Below are 20699 nucleotides of genomic sequence, written 5' to 3'. Positions count from 1 at the left end.
AAAAGTTCTCTTTGGAAGATGGTTTATGGTCTTACACAAAGACAAATATAAGCAGCCCTTTAGCAAACAGGACAGACTAGTGATCAAGATACTCAAAACCTTCCAGTCCAGATTATCTTTCCAGTCTTAGAGCCCGTACATTTCTCCCTTCTTCCCTCTCCAACCCTTCACTCTCCCCACATCCTTCTCTCACATACATATACACTCCTTTTCATCTACCCTGGAATCACTACTTGTTTCCAGAACTTGCCTTCCACACTTACAATGTTACGCCTTTGCTTAAACCACTCTTTCCACTTGGATCACCTTTCTTCTAGACCTGTACTGTCCAGTAGGATAGCCACTAGCCACATGGGCTACTAGAAATAGGGTTAGTGTGGATTGAGATACGCTGTAAATGTAAAATACACACTGGATTTCAAAGAGTACAAAGAAAAGATAGAAATTAATTTCATCTCTTTTAACTTTTTAAAATGTGGTCACCACAAAATTAAAAAAATATATATATTGATATATGTAAATGTATAAGGACATGTTACCTCAGCATTTGTGAATCCTAGTGTTGTAATCATAATTATACCAACTTCAGTGAATTTTTAAGGCAAATGTGTTTATTAGAACAGACTCTAGACAAATCAATTATTTGATCAATTCTCTATTTTGCAGAGTAAAACCATTTCCAAGTTTTCTATTTTCATTTTTATTTTAATGAAATTATTTTCACTGGGGAAACGTTCTTTCCTCTAATACTTTTACAAAGGAAGTTTGATGTACTTATCAGGGTTTTTCTTTCAGTCTCTCTTTTATTTTTTCTATTGCTGTGAGAATCCTTTCATGGCCATGATTTTCACCACATGCAATTTTCCTCGGTCAAATTTCACTGTGTGCAGTTTTAGCCATTGCTGCTTATATGCTAGGCAACTCATTTCTACCAGTAATGTTCATTTTAATTGGATAAAAAACCAATTGTTTATATTAATTTTTAGACTTATTCATGAGAAAATAGTGGGGAGATCTCAAATAACCCAGGATAGTTCTGTTGTCCAAGCTTGCTTAACTGCACTGTTTATCCAATTTCTCCAGAACTTCTGATCACGCCATGTCTTTGGTGAGGCAAAAATCAAAGGGCAGGGTCAAAATATCCTAAGGAATTATTGTTATTCTTTTAGGTGTAGTAATGGTATTGTGATTATGTTTTTTAGAAAAGGCTTTTTTTTTCTTTTAGAGATACTAAACTGTTAATGAATGAAATAGTGTGATATTTAGAAGTGCTTCAAAATAAGAAGGGGGAAATGAGTGAGAATATAAATGAAACAAGATTAGCCATAAGTTTATAATTGTCAAACCTGGTGATGGGTATATAAGTGTTCATTATATCACTCTGTCTTTTATATATTTGAAATTTTACACATTAAAAAGGTAAGATAATAGCATAATTATCTGTTTAAAGTCCTTAAGATCAAAAGACATAGTCAAAATGTGCTCTTTTTTTGGTCCTTACCTTTATCCACAGCTACTAAAATGAAATCCAAACTCCCTACTATGGTCTCAAGGTCCTGTACTATCTGATTCCAAACTGTCTCTCTGATCTTCTCTTCTTCTTTCTTCTCTGAGCTATTCAGGGAATAAAATGTGAAGGGTGTCCCCTGGACCAGTGCAGTCAAGAGACCTCCTTTCTCACCATCATTTCATTACACCTGCCTGGACTTTAATTTCCTAGGACACAGCAATCATTTTCCTGCCTCAGGGTCTTTGCACTTGTTCCTTAATCTAGAATCTCTTGGCTACTCAAGTCTCAGCTTAAATGTCACTCATTCCTCAGAAATGTCTTCTTCTACCACACTGACTCATGTGGTCCTTCCTATTTTTCTCCATCAAAACTGTTTATTGCCTTCATAGCTTTGTCACCTTTTTTCTGTCTTTCACCAGAATATAAACTCTATGAGCTCAGGGATTCTGTTTGTTTTATTCATTGTGTATACTGAGCACTCAGCACAGGGTCTGGTACATAGAAGATACTCAATTAAATATTTGTTGAATGAATGAATTAAAACTCTAGCCGTTTTTTTTTTTTTTTTTTCGGTACGTGGGCCTCTCACTGTTGTGGCCTCTCCCGTTGCGGAGCGCAGGCTCCGGACGCGCAGGCTCAGCGGCCATGGCTCACGGGCATAGCCGCTCCGCGGCACATGGGATCTTCCTGGACCGGGGCACGAACCTGTGTCCCCTGCATTGGCAAGCAGACTCGCAACCACTGCACCACCAGGGAAGCCCTGTAGTCGTTTTTAAAAAGTCTGCTTTAAATCACCTCCTTCATAAAGCTTTGAGTCCTCTAGGTGAGAATTAATCTTTTACTTCACTGGGCGTACAAACAGGCATAAAGGAGAAGAAAGCTTGTTTTACCCTTTGCCTGGTCTACTGAGGTGACATCTAGAATGAATCTGATACATCCTTTTGTATTGTTTCTTTATGTTAGCACTTTAAAAAATTATTTTCTATGTGTGTGTGTGTGTATATATATATATATATATATATATATATGTATTTTTTTTTAAGGTTTCAGATTACCAGGTGCTGCTTCTAAATATTTCTTCTATGTCCAGGCTGTGAGTTTCACCTCCTTTAATAGTCTGTCATTTATTTCTATGGCCTCCCGATGTTCATGACACATGAGGGTGTCATGATGCTGAGATGAAGAATGACTGGTTTAGTTGGACTTGCCCTCACTGACATGTCCATGCTTTGGGGAAATGCAGGTACACAAATTATTTAGCCAAAATCTCCTAGAGTGAGTCTTGCCAGTTGGTTCATGGTTTTCTTTCAAATGGGACATTGATACACATAACTTGTATGCCTGAAAGCTATCTTCTCACCATTTGCTAATTGCTTTCTATCAGGTACACACATACAGTGATGTATGTTTGCCTACAAACAGAGGACAGTTTCATTCTCAGAATAATGTGTTAACATTTGTGCTCATTGTTAACAGATTTTTGCTTTGGAGCTACTTTTAGAAGATATTTTGTCCACTCCCCAATAGCAATATTTTTAGAGTGCTTCTTCCAGTCAGCTTATTTGCAGAATTGTTTAAACTAACACTAATTTTACTGCAGCAACTGAAACAAATGTTTCCATTTTGAAAATGTCTGCTGGAAAAATAAAGATTTGCAATTCAAATGAATGGGGAGATTGTAAGATTGTGTTAAGTAAAATCGATGTTTATACTTACTTTTTTTCAAGAAACATCACCCAAAATATTCGTTATTAAATGTTTCCTGGATGGATGTAGTAGGTTCTGTATAAGTCCTTATGAATTATGATTAATAGCATAGATGTCCTAATTCTCCATTCTCAATAGACAAGTGTTTATTAAGATGCATCTATCATTTTAGCAATTGAAAAGAAAGTGCACAGAACTAGAACACATCGCTCCATATCAAGTTAAGCACGTAACACAGTTTTATTTCTTTTCAGAAAAATTATAATCCAGGGAGAAAGCTTTTATGCATTCCTCCCAAGGGAGTCCGTTGTTTTTTGAAGGATTGCTATAGAAATAAAACGTGATCTCAGTTTAATTCATAATTACCTAATACACATTTTAAAGTATTCTGAATACCTGAGTCTATGAGCTCAAGGTTTAGGGGGGTTAGTGCTGTTTGTATTAAATCAGTGTTTATTAATGTGATTCTGATTTCTGGGCAATTTTGTTGGCTTTTAGAACATTGATTTAAGAAAGAAGAACTGATATACTCAGCTGATTAAATCTTAATAGTGTGATGTCAGGCAATAATATTTTAAAAGGTAAAAATGAACCAACTCTTAGAACAGGGGATGTTAATTTATTCCATGTTTATTGACTTATGGACGTGGCACAGACCAAACTTCTGTTCCTCTCTTGCTGTCCTTACCCAGCTAGAGAATCACAGAACTGTAAACCTGGAAGAAACATTCCAGAGACCTTCTGATTTCCTTCCCTGCCTTCATAAAGGAGAGAACCCAAACCCTCCAGGCAATTCACTCATATTCTTCTTGAACACCCGCAGGGTTAGAGATACAATCTTTCTTGATAAAAGGAAACTTCTTTTGGTATTAAGTAACAGTAATTGCTACATGAGTTACCTGTGAGTTACCAGTATATGGTAACCATGAATTACCATATACTGTACACATGCAGCATCTCCTAATTCTCACAAAAGCCTTACAAGTTACTTATTAGGTCTATTTTATAGAGAAACTGGGGCCAGAAAAAGTAATTTACCCAAGGTCACAGTTACACATACCCAAGTTCTCTCTCTCATTAACCCAGCTGCTTCTCAAAAGCAGTGTATGTATTTACCTAAATAAAGGAAAGCAATAAAATCAATAAACACAAGCCTAAACCTATGTTTTAGGAAAAGAGTTTCCTTGGACAATACAAATTAGTGATGAGATAAACACACTAAACAACTCTTACTAAAAGGATATTCCACATTGGATAATTCAGAACCTCTAACCTGGCCACTTTTAAATCAAATGTCTGTGTGCAAAACACTGACTACAAATCCCCAAGACCTGTCCTCAGTATTTCAACCCATAAATTAGCAAACACACACGCGCGCGCGCGCGCGCTCAAGCCTTGTAGGGATAAAGTTCCAGGTCTTTCTTTGGGCATCAGTTTCGAGACTTCCAGAGTCGCAGATGTGTGTGTGCGTGCGTGTGTGTGACTAAGGAAAAGAATAGCTGAATCACATCTAAAAGCGAATCCTCCCAATTAGAAATCTATAATAAAAATGAAGATAATTAGGCATTCCATCAGCCTTTCAACCTCAACAGCTCTTCTCCCCAAGCCAAGCCAACCTTCTCCCCTCTCCTCCCCCCCGCCCCCGGCCCCTGGGAAATAAAACCCAAAGGCCGGAGGTAGAAGGGGCGACATCCTGGTCCGGGCTCCGCTTTCTGAAGCCTATCGGGGCCCGGAATCCACCGGGGCCAGCTGGTCTCTTCTGTTGGCCGGGGGGAAGAGGGGAGAGCGCCGTTCGTGGCCAAGACCAGGGCGGGGACGTGAAGAGAGTCCGAGTTCGTGAGGGGCCGCAGCAGTCAGACGAGGGTCTAGAAAAAGGGAGCCGAGAGCCTTTTTCCAGGTTACAGAGGCGTGCTGAGGGAGAGAAGAAGCGCCTCGCGCGCAAACTCATCCGTCTACCGCTAGGTACAGCCAAGCCGCACCGGCAACCCGCCGCCTAAAGCGAGAGGCAGCGCGGCTCAGGGCCCGGCCCAGGCCGGCGCATGCGCCGCAGTCCCTCCTCCGCTCCGGGACCCCTCCCTTTCCCTCCCCTCCCTCTTCCCCGCGGGTCTGGGGCGGCGGCGGCGGCGGCGCGGTGACGTCAGGGCGTTGGGGCAGCTCCTGTGACAGACGGAGCTGGAGCGGCGGGGCGGCGGCGGAGTCCGGCGGCCGAGATAGCGAGCGAACGAGCAGCGACGCCGGGGTCCAGGGAGCGAGAAGGAGAAGGAGGGGAGCGCTCGGGTGCGAGCCGGAGAAACCGCGAGCGCCAGGCTTCGGCTCGAGCCCCGGAACGGCTGAGGAGCCCGCCCGCTCCCCTCCCCTCCCCCTCCCCGGGACAGGGCCCAGCGCGCCATCCTCCCCCTCCCTCCTTCCCTCCCTCCCTCCTTCCTCCCTTCCCTCTCCCTCTCCCCCTCCCCCGCCGGTGGATGGGAGTGAAGGACGGAAGAGGCCCTGCGGAGGCGGCGGTGCAGCGCTCCGGTAAGGCGGCAAGGGTCTGCGCCCTCCCCTCTGTCTTCTCCACCGCGCTCCGGCGGCTGCGGGCCGGGCCCGGCGGCCTGACGATGTGGCTGCGCCGGTCCCCTCCCTCCCATACTCCCCTCCCCCTGCCGCCGCCTCCTTCTTCTTCTCTTCTCGCTCTCAAAATGGCGGCCGCGACGGCCGTTGAGTGAGAGACACGGGAGGAGGGGGGACAGGCCGGGGAGGGCGCTGCCCTCGCTCCCCTCCTCCCTGGCTCGGGTTCGGGGGCCGCCAGGGCCGCCGCGGCTCCACCCGCGGCCCTCCCTGGGAAGGGATCGCCCTCCTCCCTTGGTGACTTAGCAAGAAAAGTATTCTTGGGTAGGAAGGGCGTGGAGAGCAGGTCTCTCTCTGATCTTGGGGAAAGGGTTCGGCCCTCCTCCCCCGCCGCGGAAGGCGAGCTCCGCAGTCCCCACCCCACCCGCGGCTGGCGCTCAGGGACCGGGCTCAGCCCCAAGCCGCCTCGGCACCCACAGGCCTTCAGGCGTTCTGTCCCCCACCTGTCCTTAAGATGGGGTTGACCTGAGAATGATGGTCCAGCCCTTCCCTGGTCCCCCTGTGCAGTGGTCCAGCCTCTGCACCCACTGAGGAGGAGCGGCCCGACCCACCGAACCATCCGCAGCACCCACCCACCAAATCAGGCAGGATTTTCTTTTCTGCCGTCGGCTCCTTCAACGGGAGTTGCCTTTTGACGTTATAGCACTGAGCTTCGAGGCCCTCAGCCATTCTCTTTCTAATCTAATCTCCCCACTCATTTAGGAAACGCAGTGCCTTCCGTAGCCTCCCAGGTGAGAAAATGCCTTTGAGGTGGTGGGCAAATTTTCACTCTCTCTCTCTAGACAGAAGAGTGGAGAGGAGGAGGAGGTTTTCAATATCGTGAGACAAGACAGAAAGGTGCCTTGGCTTTATTTGTGATTCTGCCTTTCTTCGGTGACTTAGCAAGAAACTCCTTGGGAGCAGGGCAGGAGATTTTCTTTTGGGGCTGGGGTTTGGGTCCAATTTATATCAATCCTTTGGTTAGGAAATTGTGCTTTGGAAGCGAAGAACCAGATTTGTGGTTTCGTTCTCAATGGGCGATGTCATGCCAAGGTCCCCCCCTCCCCCTTAAGAGGCAGTCGGGAGAGAATAAAGATATTACCGATGTTCCGACCTTTACTTTAACACACAGTCCTTGAGATTTATAACGTTTTAAAGGCTAAACAAAAAATTTGTGCCATTTTTGGTTATTCTATTTTTGTTCGGAGGTGGGATCGTTTTGTGTGAATTTCATTTTGAGGCTAGGGCGGAGGAGACAGTGCTTGGGCCTTTCATACCAGTAATGTCATCCCTCCCCTTTTGCCACAGTAGTATTTGCTTGAAATTTTTTTTTTTTTCTTTTTTTCTGCGGCAAGCTTGATTGCTGCAGGGTCCAGTCTTTTAATCGGGAAAATTTCCTGGTTGGATATGTCGGTAGTGATATAATGTTGAATATATTAAAAGCTGTTACTTAAAAAATTCTGATTTGGGTCTAAGGCATTAGCTAGCTTTTAATCTCTCATGGGTATCTTTCAGGACACAGTTTTGCAAAATAATTGGCAGTTGCAAATTGCAGTTTTTATTAAAGCAGAAGAGTAATCTGTGTTTAGGGTGATTTATTCTTTCATGTTCTATTATAAATGATCATTGTTTGGATTGTTCACAAGGGGAGGATCTCCTAAATGAAACAAAGCTGTTATTTTTATAAATCAGAATGGAACTTAATTTTTCACAGAATATTTCTGTATATCTTGATTTTGATGGAGTTAGCCCTGTTTCGGTGCCTCTCCCACACCTTTTTTAAAAATGGGCTAATATTTGTGGTTGCTGTGAACAGCCATTGAGCCGAGGAGACTGGGTGGAGTAAGAGAGCAGAAGCTGTGAAATGCTAGATTGCCCTTTCATAGCATTTTTCTCTTGCTTATGTTTTGTAAGGTTATTTGATGCTAATTGGTACTACAACAAAGGCGTTTCACTGTAGTAAATCTTAAAATCTCGTGTTTTTAGTTTCCACCTTTTTTGCAAGGTGGGTATTGAATGATTGGGGTAAAAAGCAATGTCCCTGCTCTAAAGCAAATACTTATTGTCTCTATGTATCTGTACGTATACATACACACACACATAAATATACACACTTCTTAATGTTTTTTATTGTTTTAGTTAAGTGTAGATTAACTAATGCCAGAAATATTTGGCAAAAAATAGTAGTAGGAATATTGCAAAAATCTAATCAGAACATTGCAGATGTTTTCTTTAACTTTAGTTTGCATTAAAACAGTAAATCTGTGATTTCAAAATAATGAACATCAAAGTGAGTAAGAAAGGATAAGATAATTTGTGTTAAATGCTCTTTATACAGACCCTTTCTCTTGTGTTGTCCTTTGGAAGAGACCTTTCAGTAAGGTACTACCGTAAGAGAGGGTAGGTCATTTTAATGTCTTGTATCAAGCATTCATGTGAATAGATGTTCTCAGAAGAATGTCAAATTCATGTTGTAAATGTGATTTTGATGGGCCTTATGACTTTGTCAGTGTATGATATATTTTTACATTTTTGTTATTTTTAATGTGATTAGAAAGTAGAAGGGTTCATGTGGTGAGGAATGAGGTTAGTATGATAATTCACTGTTATGTGTCTAACATATCCCCACCCCTAGTATTTCTAGCTATAAAAGCATACTAAGAGCTGAGATTTTTCAGTAGATTATTAGTTGATTAGGAGTTTAAAATAATTTGACTTAAGTAAGAGAGCTTTTACTTACAAATGTGTATCTGTGTGTGTTTCTGGTACATGTGGCAGAATCTTTTGCTTAATTTGGAGAGCAGTTTTTAAAATTCTTAATTCTATACTTATAAAACTTATAATGAGATTGGGATGGGTTAATTTTTTTCGTGGATTTTTTTTTTTTTTTTTTTTTTTTTTTGCGGTACGCGGGCCTCTCACTGCTGTGGCCTCTCCCGTTGCAGAGCACAGGCTCCGGACGCGCAGGCTCAGCGGCCACAGCTCACGGGCCCAGCCGCTCCGCGGCATGTGGGATCCTCCCGGACCGGGGCACGAACCCGCGTCCCCTGCATTGGGAGGCAGACTCCCAACCACTGCGCCACAAGGGAAGCCCGGGATGGGTTAATATTTTAGTAGACTTACTGGGTATCTTTTTTTCCAGATACAATTACTCTGGTATATAAAAGATTTAGAGATGTTTTCTGGAAGGGAAAAATAACTATCTGATAATTTTTGGTTTTCCAGTTAGAATACCCATGTTTCATTGTCTATGTTTTTTCAGTGTAAGTGTTGCTCCCTCTTATGCAATAAATAATACTGTATATATGACTTTACCTTATGGCTCATATTTTCAGTGTCCAAGAAAAAATAGGACCTTACTTTTTGTTTACCTGTGGTTCATATTATCCAGAATTTGTCATCTTAATCTCAATAGGTAAGCCATAGAAACTGTGGCAGTTGTCAGCATTAGGACGTGGAGATATCTTAAAAAACAAATCCAAAACAAAATCTTAGGGCAATCAGAGTGAATTTTCCAGTTCTTCCCATTGAGTTCTAAAGCAGTGAGTCATGCACTCTTTTGCCAAAGGGACTTGAGGCTCAGTTGGTTTTAAACCACGCCTGTCATGTCCGCTGTGGTCCTAAAAGATTTTTTTACTTGGTTGTAAGTTTCTGTTGTGAAAATATTTCATTATGATGGGTAATCTGTTTTTATGCACTTTAGAGAGAGAGAAATAGTTAAAGTGGGAATTCTTTGCCACTTTTACTATACAACTTTTTTTAACTTTAAAAGTTGCTCTATTTAAAATAAAACTAAACAAACAAACAGAAAAACTGATGATATAGGGACTTCTGAAAAGAAAAAGTAAACCTATTCTCCTGAAGATGCTTAGCTGTAGAGTGAATCTTAGTTGCTGAAGTCCAAATGTTTTGAGAAATCTGTATTTCATGAAGAAAGATGCTATATTACATAAGCGTAACAGGTAACTGCAGTGAAGGCTTTTTGAATTCTTTTAGCTTTGTTGCTGGTTTGATATGGCATGTTGGCTAGTCATTTAAGTGGAACCTTAGTTTAACTTCTGCTGTGTGTATAATTTTTAACCTTGCCACAGCAGTTACAAATTTTAATTGATATTGGTGAAATGCTTTATAGTCATTGGATGCAGGTATCATAAGGGCTTATTATTTTGATTTATTGTTTTCTCTTTAAAAGTTGGTGGCTTTTAGTTGAAACTTACCTATTTAGGATTGATTTGTGGATTTGTCAAGGATACTTCTGGAAAAGTATCCTCTAAAGTTATTGTCATCTAACATTGTTGTTAAACCTTTTCTTAGAACTTTGTAAATATATTGAACATGGCATTTGTTCTGTCAGCTACTTTTTGAGATAGAATAGTATTTTTTATGGATGAGAGAACTAAAATTCAGAGAATTTCTTTTCCCAAGGTCACATGTTGGGTTAGTAGCTAGAATGAGGTAAATATTGTAGTCAGTGAATCACTTGGGTATTGCCTTGCATGATCAAACAAACATTCCTTTTTCTTTTGACAGAATGGACTCTTTTCATAACTATTTTTATGTTTGTTAATTTCTTTTCTAAAATGGTGAAAACTGGTGGCATTTATTGCCTGCATCATTTAAATTGGCATTTATTAACATGGTCTTATATTGTAACTATTTTGCTTGCATAAGGCATTTGAATAGGGACTTGCAGAAAATGCCTAATACTGCTTTATAGTAATATTAATAAGTAAATAAGTACTTGCTGCATACATACAAGTAGTAGTAATAATATCAGTAAATCAATATTAAATCTATTTAAATACATACAAGTGGTATTAATAAGTAAATAAATACTTTTTGCATTTGATTGAATATGGGGTTATGTGAAAGGAAATGAGATATCCTATAGTTCTTTGTAGTGGCTAACTTCCAGTGATCTCTCTGGAATTAAGGTGAAGGAGGGAAAAGTGTTCATACTTCCTTTATAGAGATTTTATGTTGTCCCAGGAACAGGGTCATACTTATGACATAGTTGTTTCAGGGCCACAAAACTCTCACCTATAAGAAATGAATTAACCCAGCTGGATAAATTACATTTGCGTTTCTGTTCTTTGCATTTTGATTAGCTGGTCCTTGAGCGCTTATGTGCTGACAAGAATTACTGACAGTTAACTGAGGCTGTTAAGAAATTTTCTGAGAGACTGTCTTTTGATAACAGTGAAATTAAGAATTTGGGAAATTTTTAAGGAATTTAATTGAAAGCTTATGTTATTAAGGATTTGCATGTTGTGGATTAAATTCACTTTTAATCTGCGGCAAAGAATAAAAGGATATGATTTTAGTATTTTGTATGTGTAAGGCATATATTTTATCTTTTCATCTTCCCTTCCATAGTTGTTTTTATTTTATCAAAAATATGCTGACTGCAGAAGAAGGGAAAGTGAAGATAAAAGAGTCAGTTGTATTGGAAATTCATTGGCGGTCCAGTGGTTAGGACTCTGCGCTTTCACTACCGGGGACCGACCTGGGTTCCATCCCTGGTGGGGGAACTAAGATCCAGCAAGCCATGTGATGTGGCCAAAAAAAAAAAAAAAAAGTCAATTGTATTGATTATTATTATTATTATTGGTTAACTTATTTTTTAAGGGTGGGAAAAAGCTATACATTTAACATTATCAGAGAAAATTAAATAAAGCTGTTGACTAAAACCAAAAATGAATATTTTAGATTATAATCCTAACTCAACAATTTATCAGCTATGAGCCTTGAGCAATAAGCCTCAGTTTCCTAATCTATAAATGGATAACATTGACAGTATGTAACTCATAGGGTGGTTGCTATTATTGGATAAAAGGCCTGTAAACCCTTCAGTAGATATTTTTTATTGTTAGAGACTTTTTTTAAGGAAGAGAATTAACATACAATTTAATCATAAATAAGCAGTTATTAATACATTAATATAGCTCTTATAGTTTTAAATGTATTTCTTAAGAATTAGTATTAGGGATTCTTTCCCCTTTATCCATTATGTGTATCTGAAACCAGAGATGACTTCAGAGTTTCTTAGTAGGGCAAGAAGTGCTATGTAAATCAATGCCAAATGGACTAATTCCTTTGTTTAATATAAAATTATATTGCTCTTAAGCATGTTATTTAAACTGCAGAGTACATTTATATCTTTATTTTTATTTTTTTGTGGTATGCGGGCCTCTCACTGTTGTGGCCTCTCCCGCCGCGGAGCACAGGCTCCGGACGCACAGGCTCAGCGGCCATGGCTCACAGCCCCAGCCGCTCCGCGGCACGCGGGATCCTCCCAGACCGGGGCACGAACCCGCGTCCCCTGAATCGGCAGGCGGACTCTCAACCACTGCGCCACCAGGGAAGCCCTATATCTTTATTTTAAGAAAAATTTTGTTTGTACTTTTAAATATTAATTTAAATAATCCCAAACAGTTTTTTCTGTTTTTCTTTCTAAAGAAACCTTTTTAGTTTGGAATAGTTTTAGATTTGTAGTCAAGTTGTAAAGATAGTGCAGAGAGTTCTTGTGTGTACCCTGCATCCAATTTCCTCCATTGTTAACATCTTACATTTCTGTGCTACATTTGTGAATCTTGGTATTTACTATTAGCTAAACTCCAGACTTTATTTGGATTTCACTGTTTTTCCATTAATGGCCTCTTTCTGTTGCAGATTTAATCCAGGGTACCGCGTTGCATTTGGTTGTCTTTTATCCTCACTCTCCTCTGGTCTGTGATAGTTTCTCAGTCTTTCCTTGTTTTTCGTGACTTTTACAGTCTTGAGGAGTCCTGGTCAGGTATTCTGTAAAATGTCCTCCACACTGGGTTTGTCTGGTGTTTTTTCATGATTAGATGGGTTATGGGTTTTTGGAAAAAATACCACAGAGGTGAAGTGCACTTGTCATCACATCATGTCAGAGGCTACATGATATTTCACAACTTGGTTAACGTAGTGTTTGCCAGTTTTCTTATAAAGTTATTATTTTACCTTTCTCTTACTTTATCCTTTGGAAGTGACTCCAGTTCCATGTCGGCGGTGGGAGTGTGTGGGGGGGGGAGTGTCTGTTTACATATGTTATTTGGAATTCTTCTGTAAGGTGGATTCACCTCCTCTTCCCCATTTATTAAAACAATTTACATCTTTATTTTAACTATCAGGAAAATTTTGTTTAGAATTTTAAATATTATTAATTTAAATAACCCCCAATTTTTTCTAGCTTTTTAAAAATATAAAATATTTTAACAGTGGTTTGGAGAATAAAGATCTGAGAAAACCTTTGAAGGAGCTATGTTTAAGTGAATTATATATCCGTCTAGAAATTACTCTGAGAGTAAAGTTCAGTGTTGGGATTTTAGAGAAGAGCTCCACATTTGGGGGCTTGTTTGGAGGGAGACTGCTGTAATCTGAGAAGCAAAGCAAATAGGGTATCTTATTCATTGGTGCTGTGCTAGTATTTGAATCCTCCTTGTTCTTCCCTTTCCCTCAAAAAGCTGGTAAATACTGCAGCAGAAAAGATGGTATTTTTGACCAATTGGACTCTTATTTTAAAAACAGAACTGGTAGATCTGTGTCCTGAAAGATATTTATTTTACCCTAAGGAGAATTTATAACTTGAGTGCAAGGTAATTCTTGAGAATTGCAGTTATTACAGTTCTTTCAGTTGTTTTTATATCTTGCCCTTCCATTGTATCACTTGTACAGAAAATATCATTGGACTTCTACTTTAAAAATAACTTATTCAGTACCATTACATATTTTTGTTTCTCTTTTAAATTTTCATCAGTTTTTCTCTCCAGCAAACATTTATTTAGATATATTATATTCTAAGAATTGGGGATACAAACATGATTGTCAGCCCTTGCCCTCAAAGATCTTAAAATTTATGAACACATATTTAACATGCAAAGGTAGCATAATAGTGCTGTAATCAAAATATGTACTTGATGAGATGAGGGCCCAAAGTTTTCTCTTTCTTTAAAATATTTATTTATTAATTTTGGTTGCACCAGGTCGTAGTTGCAGCACGCAGGATCTTTAGTTGCGTTGTGCGGACTTCTTAGTTGCAGCATGCCTGTGAGATCTAGTTCCCCAACCAGGGATCGAGCCCCGGCCCTCTGCATTGGGAGTGAGGAGTCTTACCCATTGGATCACCAGGGAAGTCCTGAGGGCCCAGAGTTTTCAAGGAAGTCTTCACAAAGATGTTGGTTAAACATTTTTGAAGAAATCTTGTCATGTTGTTTGGGGAGTAATTTGTACCTAGTCTCATAAGTACACCTTGGTTAGTGAGGGAAGTTACATGTAGCTGTAGTTCAGTATGGCTGGAGTGATTGGTGAGTATAGAGGAGTGAGGACATTACCCTGATCTGGCCTGTGAAGTGGGTTGGCACATGGACCATCTTCGTTTGCAGACTTCATCTTAGACTCATGCAATAAAAAGCAATAAAAATTCCGTGGTGGGGGGCACCAGGGATATCTGCATTGTCAGTAAGCTTCCTAGTTGAGAAGCTTACTGAAACCAGTTTTTACCCTTGAGGTGCCAGCGGATGATTTTTAAGTTATGATAAGTGACATCATTAGATTTCCCTTTTAAAAAGCCAACTGTCAGCATTGTGGAAGATGCAGCTGTGGAGTGGATGGAGGTAGATAGACTTGTGGAGACTACTTAAGAGGCAGTGCAGGTTGAAAGAATGGATTTGAAAGGGATTGAGTATGTATAAATTAGTAACCAGTTTGATATGGGAAGTAAGAGAAACAAGGAATGAGGAAGGTGAAGAATTGAGGTGTTTTTTGTTTTGGGCTGTTGAGCAGATATGGGTGTTCGGAAGGAGCAAGAAAGAGTTGAGGAGAACGAAGGTCGGGGGAAGTTTTTTTGGTGGTTGTTTGTATGTGTTTTAACAGGAAAACCATTAGGTGTATTGGAGACTTGAATTCTAAGATATTTGGTGTTTTCATGTTTTATATGTCTACCAGTGTAATTAATAGTAGAACATTTTTGTTTATTATTTCTTATGACGCATTAAAAATTCATTCTTTCATCAGAGTGTGTTCAGTGCACTCTGTTATAAGAACTGTGCTGAGGTGCTAGAAAGTACTCCAGACAGGGGACAGCAGCAGTAAAATCATAAAGGTCACAAAATGAGGAGAGGGAAGGCATGCATTACAAGGTGCTCAGTGTTACTGGAGTTTGAGCAAAGTGGGGCTTGGTTAAAAATAAGACTTGAAATGTGGGAAGGGACCAGATACTAATCAGAGACCTTATAAACTGTGTTGAAGCATGTGGACTTCAGGAAATAGGGAGGCAGCATAGTGCAGTGAATAAAGGCCCCAGTTGTGGAGCCCAGATACCTGTGTTCAACTCTGCTGCTTACATAGCTGTGTTACATTACACACACACACACACACACACACACACACAATATAAAAGCTCGTTATTTAAATTCTCATAGGTAGTTGTGAGGAGTAAATGAACACTTCTAAAACATTTAAAGCAGTGACTAACATATAGTAAGTGCTATTTAAATATTTGTTAAATAAAAAATAGGGAGCCAGTGAAGGGTTGTTTTTAAGTAAGGAAGAGATATGGTCGGATTGTATTTTAAATAGATGATTCTGGGGCTGAGTAGAAGATAGATGTTAATAGGCCAAGGCTAGGTTTAAGAAGACCTGTTGAAATTGGTCCTGTCCATGTGAGAGATGATGGTGTGAACTGTGGTAGTACTGTTAAGGGTAGACAGAGAATAATTCAACAAATATTGAGGCGGTAAACTTGGCAGATCCAGGTAATTGATTGAATATAGAAGAAGAAAGAAAAAAGTCAAGGTTGATTCCCACATAAGATATTATCTCTAACATTTTTAAAGCAGTATTCATTTCACGTACTTTGGATCTTAGATGTCCTCTATGCTAGTTATATTTGAGGCTTTGGTGTATGTTATGATACTTCCATAAAAATGAGAAATAATGGCCTGAGATAGTTTTTAATTTCTCTTAATGTATAGGCCTTTGCTGTTTTTCTCAGTAGGTGGAGAGAAATTTCTCTTTAAAGATCCACTATTATGTGGAAAACTCTCATTTAGCCCACGTCCAAAGAGCTAGAAAGCTTAAATATTGATTTTTTTTTATAAATTTATTTATTTCATTTGTTTATTTTTGGCTGTGTTGGGTCTTCATTGCTGCACACAGGCTTTCTCTAGTTGCGGTGAGCGGGGGCTACTCTTCGTTGCGGTGTGAGGGCTTCTAATTGAGGCGGCTTCTCTTGTTGCGGAGCACAGCCTCTAGGTGCGCGGGCTTCAGTAGTTGTGGCACGTGTGCTTGGTAGTTGTGGCTCGTGGGCTCTAGAGCGCAGGCTCAGTAGTTGTGGTGCGCGGGCTTAGTTGCTCCGCAGCATGTGGGATCTTCCCGGACCAGGGCTTGAGCCCATGTCCCCTGCATTGGCAGGCGGATTCTTAACCACTGCGCCACCAGGGAAGCCCTTAAATATTGATTTTTTTATGTATTTATATTATAACTTTATATTAAGGTTTGTGATTATAAAAATATAGCACCATAGTAATGCTGTAAAAATTTGAAGTGACTGCTGAATCATTAAAGAGGTTAAAATTTGTTAATTCTATTATATCTAATTTTTCATTGTTTATTCATATATGGTAAATGACTTTGATAGGCAGAATATTCATCACCTGTTCATTCCTTTGATAAATCTTAACTCCCCAAATCTAGATTTGTCAAATTTTAAGAATATTTTTTCTTGCCATTCAGTTTTATAAAAAGGGGAAAACTTGGTTGAAGTTAGAACTTTCTTGAATTTGAATTTTCTCTAGATTCTTAATGAAATTATTAAATGGATAGGAAATTCAGTGTCCTCATATAGTATTTTAAATCTGGGTCCTGGGTTGTAGTGGTGTACATAGTGTATGATATCTGTCAATTACGCTATTGCAGGGCTCATCAAATCTCCCCACTAAAGACAGTTGAGAGGGATGATATTTAAACTGAATCTTGAATGAATAATTGGAGTGGACATGGGAGAAGGTCATTTGAGGTAGAGGGAAGAGCAACATATACAGGTACAAAAGCATGAAAAACTATTATGTGTGTGCTGGAAAGTAGTTTGCAGAGGGCATTGTAGGGTACATGTGAATATGAGACTGGAAAGGTACATATGAGCCAGATTGATAGAATTTACAAAGTCTGTGTGGTTTGTAGGCAATTTGGAAGACACAATTTTAAGCAAAGGTGAGCATTATGATCAGGTGTATTTAGGTAGTTTATGTAGGTGGCAGTGAGGAATACAGATGGGAGTCTGAAGGTCACTTAGGAGGCTTTTTCAGGAAAGAATGATTAGTGCTTGAAATAAGACAGTGACAATGAAGGTTGTTGATTGGAGAAAGGCTTAGGAGGTAGAATTGTGAATGAGTAGTCTGTGATGAGGAGAGGGAAGTATTAGAAGACATCTCAGATTTGTGGCTTGGGTGTCTGGGTGGAATTGAGAAACTGGGCGTCATTAGCCATCCATGGTAGAGATTAAGAGGAGGAATTATGTGTGGGATATTACATAAAGTGCCAGATTAATTTTCCTGAACCACGGTTCTCAAGTCACTTTCTTGCCAAAAACCCATTGCCAGGTTTTTACTATATTTAATCAGCTTTGTATATGAATAAATGCAAAGGGTACCTTACTAGAAACATGGTATTTAATAGATGTTTGTTTAATCCTAAATGGACACTCAAGGTCCTTTCTTTGGTGTCGTAGCTCACTTGCTTATTCTTTTTCTTCTTGCCTGTCATGTATCCTATGATTCAGCCTTATGAAGATACTTTCTGTTCCTTATGGCATTTTCACTCTTTACCACTCCCTCCCTTCTCTTTTTCTCTGTGTATCTTCCGACCTATGTATCCTTCAAATCTGCATACCAGGTTCTCCTTTTCCAGGCAGCCTTCCCTAATTTTTTTTTTTTTTTACCTGAAAGAAATTTTCTTTGAATTCATAATCTTAAGGTATCTACTATTTTGTTTCTTATTATAGCTTATATAAAACTTTATCTGATATATCAAGTGAGTTAATGTATTTAAAGAGCCTAGAACTGTACCTTGCACATAGTACTCAGAAAATGGTGGTTGTTATTATGGTGATGTTAAGATGATTAAAACAAATTGATGTAATAGTAATAAGGCAGTCTGCCTTTACCTTCTGCCTTCTTGTGATGGCAAAACTGATTCGTTCTCTGTCCTTGGACACTAGGAAAGCAGTGTTTTTTTTACATTGATAATGTATATAGAAGTGCAAAAGGTACTGTGCTGTATCATCTTCAAAGTGAAGTTATTCTCTTTGTACATGTTCACTATTCTAGAACTCTACCGAGGGAAGTAAAATGGTAGACAAGCCGTTAACACTGATTATCTCGTTAAGCTTCACGACAGTTTGAGTAGGTGGTGGTGGTAGCTCCAGTTATATGTGGGCGAACAGGCTTAGGAAGTTTGAAGATTGCCCAAGGTCAGTTTGTAGGTGGCCGAGTTGATATTTGAACTTCCACTATTTGACTCCAAAATTCTACACAGTAGGACCTCAAAAGTGTAGGATTTATTCCTTCATTGCTTTCATATCATCTACATATTCAGTTTGTTTTAAGAGGGCCTATCATGGGACGTATACATAGGAAAGTACTTTTGTTTTTTCTTCTAAATTTTTTTTAACATATTTATAGTTTGTTTATTTTTGTTATGGAATATGTCAACCATGCAGGAGAAGTACCTGCAGTGATATAACAAAATATCCACGTAACTACTACCTGAATTAACAGATGTTAACATTTTATCATATTTGCTTTAGAGTTTTTGTGGAGTTTTTGTTTTTTAAAGAAATATGGCATTACAGTTAGAGTTGATATCCTCTTTCTAATCCTACTCCCCTCCCTCCCTGTTCCCAGTGGTAAAGTTCCTCCTAAAGTTTGCATATATTCTTTTGTTCTGTTTTTATACTTTTACTATACATATATGTATCCATAAACAATGTACAATAATGCTTAGAGTTTACATGAATGTTATACTGTATACTATTCTACAACTTGTTTTTTTCACCTAAAAAATGTTTTCTAGATGTATTGGTATATGTAGATCTAGTTTATTATGTTAAAGAATTTCTTATATATAATCATACTATAGTTTATACCTACAGTACAGAAATAGGCCTTTAGATTGTTTTCAGATTTTCACTATTACAGACAGTGCTGCAGTGAACATGGGAAAGGTATCTGCAGATAAGATGATAAAATTTGTTTTTTGTTTTTTCATTGCACAGTTTATCTTAAGGTTAATTAAATATTTGTTCTTTAGTAATTTTTATGCTTTGAATTGAATAAATAGAATGAATAATATTGACATTGATTTTAGACCATAAATTCCTAAATTTTGTACCACTTTCCTCAGTCTGTTCAACTGTTCAAAAACCTGTGTTTAACTCAGTATTGAGCCAGGAGTTGCACACTGGCGGCCTGTAGGACAAACTCAGTGTAAATGCTTAGTTGCAGTAGGAGGGCTCCTTAGTTGTGGCATGTGAACACTGCATTGGGAGTGTGGAGTCTTAACTACTGCTCCACCAGGGAACTCCCACAGCTGCCCTCCTTTAGATGGGCATAAGCTCTCCAGGAAAACAAGTTCCTACCACTTCCTGTTACTGTTTATTATTGCCCTTGCACTGTTGTTTATAGTGAAGAAATACTTTTCTATTGATGTTTTTATAAAAAATGGGGGGAAAGTGTAGCTAGACAACTGCAATATTCAAGAAAAGTAGAATAGCATATTTCTCTGGAAGTGAAGAATATTGTAACATGATTAATATGGAAACAAAATGAGTCTTGTATGGAAAGATCACAGCCTTTCCTGCTTCACTGGTTTATATTACCTGCATTGTTTTGAGTTTGTGATCTCTGCATTTTGTGCACATAGCTGTGAGGGCTGCCACATAGTGAAGTTGAAGATCAAAAGGATATGAAGATGGCTTGTAAATTGTGAAGTTTTGTGCGAATGCAGGATATTTACCTGTTCTTTTAGCTGTTACATACACCCTTGTTCCAGAAAGATTTTAAGCAGAGGGGTTGAAACTGGTTTAATCTTCTCAACCATCCTACCTTTCAGCACTGTACTTATTAAGTACCTTTTTCAGAGGCTACAAATGGATGGTCGAGGATTTGGATCAAAAATGCGTTTTGTCTGCTCAGTGTTTTTGTTTTTAATTCGACTTATTTTAAAAACCCAGTTCTACCACTGTTGCCTTATTTCTAGCTGATTCACACTTTTACCTGCCTAGTCTCTGTAAGTATTTGATTTGTAACCTATTTAAGGCAATTTATAAAGATGTATAAACTAGAAAATACCACAAATTAAAAACAAAGAGAAAGAAGAAACGAAAACAAAGGGTAAGGACAAAATGGAATGAGAATCTAGGCCACAAAGGTCTATCACAATGGTCTTGTTGCAGGCAGAGAGCACAGATTTGACTCTGAGCTTTTCTATGAGGTGACGTTTTTCATAAAGTCCGTAAGATAAAAATAAACAGTTCAGAAAGGTAACTAACTTGATACTATCGGACTATAACTTCTCATAGGGGTCCTCATAAAGAGGATTATGTGTAATTATCATTTCCCTCATCAACATCTCTAAGGTAGATGGATGTCTAGTATTTAACAGCACTCAATATGGGAAGACCAACCACATCACATGAGAGTCAGTCTGAATGAGTGGGTAGATTGTCCTTTGGTGTCTGACCAATGGATATAGTTTCCCTCAATCCAGTTGTTGATATTTATTGAGATTAAGCTCCTTGACAAGTACCTAAAGTGCAGGTGTTCCATATATCAAACACAGACCATTCATATGTAGGATTTAAATACTTTTGTGA

General features: G+C 39.0%; 1 protein-coding gene across 1 annotated transcript in view; it reads left to right on the top strand.

Moving 5' to 3' along the window:
- Nucleotides 1–5330: 5330 nt before the first annotated feature.
- PAFAH1B1 (platelet activating factor acetylhydrolase 1b regulatory subunit 1) overlaps nt 5331–20699 on the top strand; it is a 78171-nt gene continuing 62802 nt past the window's right edge. The window contains exon 1 of the mRNA XM_032615723.1: nt 5331–5731. The gene's annotated coding sequence lies outside the window, so the exon portion shown is untranslated. The remainder of the gene's footprint in view (nt 5732–20699) is intronic.

Source organism: Phocoena sinus, chromosome 20 (assembly GCF_008692025.1).
Source record: "Phocoena sinus isolate mPhoSin1 chromosome 20, mPhoSin1.pri, whole genome shotgun sequence".
In the NCBI taxonomy this organism is placed as follows: Eukaryota; Metazoa; Chordata; class Mammalia; order Artiodactyla; family Phocoenidae; genus Phocoena; species Phocoena sinus.
Note: the sequence above shows the minus strand (reverse complement) of the source record. Positions and strands in the feature narration are given on the sequence as shown.